The sequence below is a fragment of the Coregonus clupeaformis genome, chromosome 13 (assembly GCF_020615455.1).
Source record: "Coregonus clupeaformis isolate EN_2021a chromosome 13, ASM2061545v1, whole genome shotgun sequence".
NCBI lineage: Eukaryota > Metazoa > Chordata > Actinopteri > Salmoniformes > Salmonidae > Coregonus > Coregonus clupeaformis.
The window spans coordinates 24497689-24504323 of record NC_059204.1 but is presented as its reverse complement, the minus strand read 5'-3'; positions in this window follow the sequence as shown (position 1 = coordinate 24504323).

Below are 6635 nucleotides of genomic sequence, written 5' to 3'. Positions count from 1 at the left end.
AGGAGATGTTAAAGGTCTTTGACCTAGGCTCGCCAACAGCCGAAGCGTCACAAGCTCTGCTCACCATCCGTCAGGGCAATCGGACAGTGGCAGACTTCTCCATTGACTTTCGTACCCTGGCCAGTCAAAGCTCGTTTAACCCAGAGGCACTGGTGCAAGCCTTCCTCCATAGCCTGGCGGACTATATCAAGGACGAGCTTGTTTCCCATGACCCGCCCTCAACGCTTGATGCCGCCATTGACCTTGCCGTTCGCATTGACCGCCGTATACAGACCCGGAGGAGGGAGAAGGGCCGTCTCAGTCAACCTGCCATCCGTACTCGGGTCGATACCGCTTCTGTCCAGCCCCTGCCTGTCAAGTCCCATAGCCAACTCAATCAGCCTGAGCCCATGGAGATTGGCCGTGCCTCTCTGACTCCCGAGGAGCGTCGGCGCCCGTCTAAGCTCCAACCTTTGCCTCTACTGTGGTGGCGAGAATCACCGTGTCGCTACTTGTCCGGCAAAAGCCGCAGCTCACCAGGTGTAGGGGAGATCCGGGTGAGCTCAACAAGCCTTCAGTCTCCCTCCATCCGAAAGACCCTGCTTCATCTCCGCCTTCAGCTTTCTGACAAGACTCATACATTGGCCGCCCTTGTGGATTCCGAGCCGAAGCAAACATCATGGACCCTGAGCTTGCACAGCAACTGGGCGTGAACCATCATCAACTGACACAACCCATTCCTGCACGAGCCCTGGATGGGCATCATCTTGGCACTGTCACTCATATCTCCGCCCCTGTGACAATCCTGCTGTCAGGAAACCACCAGGAGTCCATCCAGTTTCACCTCCTACACTCACCTGGCCAACCACTCATTCTTGGATACCCGTGGCTCCGTCAGCACAACCCCCACATCGACTGGGAGACAGGAACAGTCCGTGAGTGGGGAAGGAGTTGTCACCAGACCTGTTTAAAGGGGGCCACCCTGCCCGTTCACCGGGAAGGATCTAGCGCTACCTCCGACATATCCAATGTTCCGGCCTGTTACCACAGCCTGAAAGAGGTGTTCAACAAATCCAAGGCGACATCTCTACCCCCCACACAGACCCTATGACTGCGCGATTGATCTCCTGCCTGGCACAGCACCTCCCAAGGGTCGTCTGTATTCACTGTCAGCCCCGGAAAGAAAGGCCATGGAGGACTACATTAATGACTCTCTTGCCTCCGGGATAATTAGACCGTCGTCTTCCCCGCAGGAGCGGGATTCTTCTTTGTCGGCAAGAAGGACGGTTCTCTTCGTCCATGCATAGATTACCGGGGTCTGAACGACATCACGGTTAAGAATCGCTACCCACTGCCCTTACTTTCGTCTGCCTTCGAACTGCTGCAGGGAGCCACTGTATTCACTAAGCTGGACCTTCGCAATGCCTACCATCTGGTGCGGATGAGGGAGGGAGACGAATGGAAGACAGCGTTCAACACACCAACCGGCCACTATGAATATCTCGTCATGCCCTTCGGCCTCACCAATGCCCCAGCAGTTTTTCAAGCCCTAGTGAATGATATCCTCAGGGACATGCTAAATACGTTCGTATTTGTGTACCTTGACGATATTTTAATATTCTCAAAGACTCTGTCAGAACACACGCACCACGTCCGGTTGGTCCTGCGCCGCCTGCTGGAGAACTCTCTTTCGTGAAGGCAGAGAAGTGCGAGTTCCATGCCAAGACCGTTTCATTCCTGGGGTATGTGGTGACCGAGGGCAGCATTCAGATGGATCTCACGAAGGTGTCGGCTGTCACTTCCTGGCCAGTTCCTGAGTCTCGGAAGAAGTTGCAACAGTTCCTGGGCTTTGCCAACTTTTATAGGAGATTCATCAGAAACTATAGCACAGTGGCTGCACCCCTCACGGCGCTAACCAGCACTAAACAACCGTACCAATGGACATCAGCTGCTGATAAGGCCTTCAATATCCTCAAGACATGTTTCACTTCTGCTCCCATCCTCCAGATGCCAGATGCAGCAAGGCAGTTTGTGGTGGAGGTAGATGCTTCGGACGTGGGAGTGGGTGCAGTGCTTTCTCAAAGAGCAGCTGAGGATGGCAAGATGCACCCCTGTGCCTTCTACTCCCGTCGGCTAACCCCTGCCGAATGCAACTACGACATTGGGAACCGCGAGCTGTTGGCTGTCAAGCTCGCCCTTGAAGAATGGCGGCACTGGTTAGAGGGGTCAAAGGAACCATTCGTAGTGTGGACAGACCACAAGAACCTGGAGTATATCCAAACAGCCAGGAGGCTGAACTCCCGTCAACAGCGGTGGTCTCTGTTCTTTACGCGCTTCAATTTCCACGCTCTCCTACCGCCCGGGATCTCGCAACATCAAACCTGATGCTCTTTCCCGGATGTTTCAGAAGGCGAGACCACCGCCATGACAGCTCCCATTCTTCCCAGCCACTTGGTCGTAGCGGCCCTCACCTGGGAGATCGAGAAGCAGGTCATGGAGGCTCTTCGGGACCAGCCAGGTCCAAGCACCAGCGCCCCCCAACCGTCTGTTTGTTCCAGCAAATCTCAGGTCACCTGTGATTCAGTGGGGGCACGAATCCCGTCCTGGCCTGTCATCCCGGCATCACTCGCACCCTTCATCTGGTCCGCCAGCGGTTCTGGTGGCGGGGGATGAGACGGGATGTCCGAGAATTCATCCGAGCTTGTCCCACTTGTAACCGAAACAAGACTCCCAACCAGCCTCCTGCTGGGTTGCTGCAACCCCTACTCATACCCAAGAGGCCCTGGTCCCACGTTTCACTGGACTTTGTTACGGGCCTTCCGCCCTCTGACGGACACACAGTCATCCTTACCATTGTTGACCGCTTTAGTAAGATGACCCACTTCGTGCCCCTTCCCAAACTACCCTCTGCTAAAGAGACCTCCCAGGTGGTCCTGGAACATGTGTTTCGTATCCATGGCCTACCCCAGGATATAGTGTCAGACCGGGGCCCGCAATTCTCAGCAACCTTTTGGAAGGAGTTCTGTCATCTCCTTGGGGCCACCGCCAGCCTATCGTCTGGATTCCACCCGCAGTCAAACGGCCAGACTGAACGCATGAACCAGGAGCTGGAGAAGGCACTGAGGTGTGTGGCTTCCCAAAATCCCCGGGCCTGGGCTCAACACCTGCTCTGGGTGGAATATGCCCATAATTCACTCACCAGTTCCTCCACCGGGCTCTCCCCCTTTCAGTGTGTCTACGGGTATCAACCTCCACTGTTTGCCAGCCAGGAGGCGGATGCCACCTGTCCGTCTGCTCTTGCGTATGCCCGCCGCTGCCGCCGCACTTGGGCCCAGGCTCGCACTGTGCTCCTGAAGTCTGGAACCAGCTACGCCGTCGGTGCCAACCGACGGAGGACCCCAGCACCTACTTACCGGGTTGGTCAGAAGGTCTGGCTGTCTGCCCGGGATCTGCCGCTGCGGGTTGTATCACGAAAGCTGGCCCCTCGCTTCATTGGTCCTTTTCCTGTGCAGAAAGTCATCAGTCCAACGGCGGTCCGACTTCAGTTGCCCGCTTCCATGCGGGTCCACCCCACCTTCCACGTCTCCAAGGTCAAGCCGGTCCATGAAAGTCCCCTGGTCCCTGCAGCTCCGGCGCCACCTCCTCCGCGCCTCGTAGATGGCGGTCCTGTCTTCACCGTCCGGCGGCTGCTCCGCTCTAGGCGAAGGGGTAGGGGTCTCCAGTACCTCGTTGATTGGGAGGGATATGGTCCAGAGGAGAGGACCTGGATCCCGGCCAGGAGGATAGTGGACCGGACCCTTATCACTGACTTCCACCGACTACATCCTGATCAGCCTGCAATCCGTAGGGGCCGTCCAAGAGGGGTTCCTAGCCGTCCGGCCCGCCCCTGCTCCTGTCTCAGTGCCTGTCCTGTCTCCCGACCGTGACCCTCCAGCTCCTTCTGAGGATGAGGAGATTCACTCGGACCGCTCGGAGGAGTTCTGACCCGCCGCCTGCTCCCCTCCACCCTCCCGGCATGATGTTGTTCTTGGGACTTCTGGGGCCGTCCCTTGGAGGGGGGTCCTGTCATGAGCACTCTCTCTCCCTGGTAGCAACATTAATTGCATTCAATTATCTTCCACTCTGCTCACCTCCCTCTCTCTACTCAGCCTAACTAGCTCCACCTGCCCTGCTCTGCTCTTGTTACCTGGCCAGCTGCACTGCATTTCCCACTCACCATCCTCACCTTGCCTCACTCTGTTCTAATTACTCTGCCAGCTGAACTGCATTTCCCCACTACCTCTCCCAGTATATCAAGCCCTGGTTTTCAGCCAAGCCCTGTCAGATCGTCTTCAAACCCGGACCAGTAACCTGCCTGTCTGCGCTCTGACTCCTGTTTGTGATACCCGATCCTTTCTTGACTGCCTCCTTGTTCTACTGCCCCGTCTATCCCAACCTGCCTTCTGGACCTCGACTACTCTCCGATCTTCAGCCCCTCCGGTAACTCGTTTCTGCCTTCTGTCTCTCACCACGATATTTGCCCAGCCCTGATCTGTACTTCTGCCTGCCATTCATATTGCTGTTGTGTGTGTGTGTTCCCCCAGGTCTCCGACCACCAGATGAGCGTGCCCAGACGTTTCACCACCCTCAGCCCGATACGCCGCTCCATCACTGGGGAACACACACACTAAGCACTTGGACTGGACACCCCCGGACATTTGGTGACCCCCGGAGCACAGGTACCCACAGGAGGACCCTGAAAGACCCCTGACACCCCTGGGACTCCTCTTCCCGCCTGTAACCTTGAATAAAGAACTCTGAATTTGAACTTGCGCTCTTGGGTCCTCTTCTGTTCGTGACAATGATATGTTGAGTAAAATGTTGTGCTAAGATCTATTTAGGTCAGGAGCTGGTTATAAGTTCTGTTCCTATCCAATAACAATGGACAAAAGGGTCCTATCTTGTCAGCCTTGTCAGCAGGTGGCCAAGGACAACACCCACGCCATAGGCCTCTCAGTTCTTCCAACTCACGAGTTCTTGCTCTGAGGACACACACACACACAAACACACACACACACACATCATCACTGTTAAACACACACACACACACACACACATCATCACTGTTAAACACACACACACACACACACACACACACACACACAAAAATCCCCTCTCTTAGGCTGAACATTTGAAGACAGAGAACCCGACTCAGAGCCAATGCAACAGTGACAGTAGCCTGCAGGGGACCTCGCCCAACTCATCAGGACCAATCAGAAGATCAGAACTACTAGATTGAACCTACTTCATTTATTGCATAAAATGTCTGCACACAATGTTTCGGGCTCTCTTCAGATAATAATAATAATAATAATAATAATAATATGCCATTTAGCAGACGCTTTTATCCAAAGCGACTTACAGTCATGCGTGCATACATTTTTGTGTATGGGTGGTCCCGGGGATCGAACCCACTACCTTGGCGTTACAAGCACCATGCTCTACCAGCTGAGCTACAGAAAGTGGATACTCATGGATGCGCATTGCAATTGTAAAATGTCAACACAATTGGAGACACCACGTCATTTTTGGAGACATGTTATTGACAGTAAACTATTGTAGATGCGACTGCTAACTAAATAAAACATTTTAGCTGGCTAGCTAATCATCTTAGCTAAATGTGGGGCAAACAATTCAGTTATTTACCGTTAATTTGAGGGATTGGGGTGAAAGAAATCGAGTTACATAGTGATACTTTACGATATACTGTATTGACAATATCGCAATATTTTAGCGCTAGTTGGCTGTACCTGCACCAAAACACCATTATTGTTCCTTCATAGCTTGTTCTCAATCTTTTCACATTGGGAGCAAATTTGTTTTCAGCACTTTTATTTCCATGACTGATCAAAACTTCGTTCTCATGGCTTTCTGATCCCTCTGCAACAGACATATGGTGCGCAATAAAATCACAGTATCGAATCGCAATACGTATAGAATCATGAGACTCGCAATGCTGATGCATATATCTTATCGTGAGGTTCCTGGCAATTCCCAGCCCAAGTTCATTTGCCACAACAAATCTCTTCGCTAGCAAACGCGATGTCTTCTCCAAAACGGCAATGTGTCTCCAGCAATGTTTACTTTTTTGACGTTCTATGGCATCTCCACTTTCCAAGCATATATGACCACATGTAATATTTTGGTAAGTGATGCAAATAGTGAACTATGTAGGGCCAGGATGTAAAATATATGTAGCTGCAGCAATTTCTCTTATCTGATATGGTAAGTAATGGGGCTTAATTTATAGCTCCCTAAGAGTTTGACGAACGGGTCCGTGAACGCGATTCCAGATATATTTACCTCTGAATAAACTGCCTTTATTACACCATATCCACATCCAGTAAACTTGTGATTATCAACACTAACCTCATCGTTGTGGCGGCGGACAGCTAGCCTGTATCCCTCGTCATCCAGTTGAGTGAGTGGCAATGTCTTTTTCGTTTCGTACCAATTTTTGGAAAATCCTCGGGTGTAGGACTTTCCGCCTTTAGTAGAAACCTGTTGAATTATTAAATTTGGTCTGGGAGGTCCTAATTGTTTCGTTGCCAATTTATCTTCATTTGTTCGCCGAATCGCCGACAAAAAGGAACTTCTTTCAAACAATCCACTCTTTT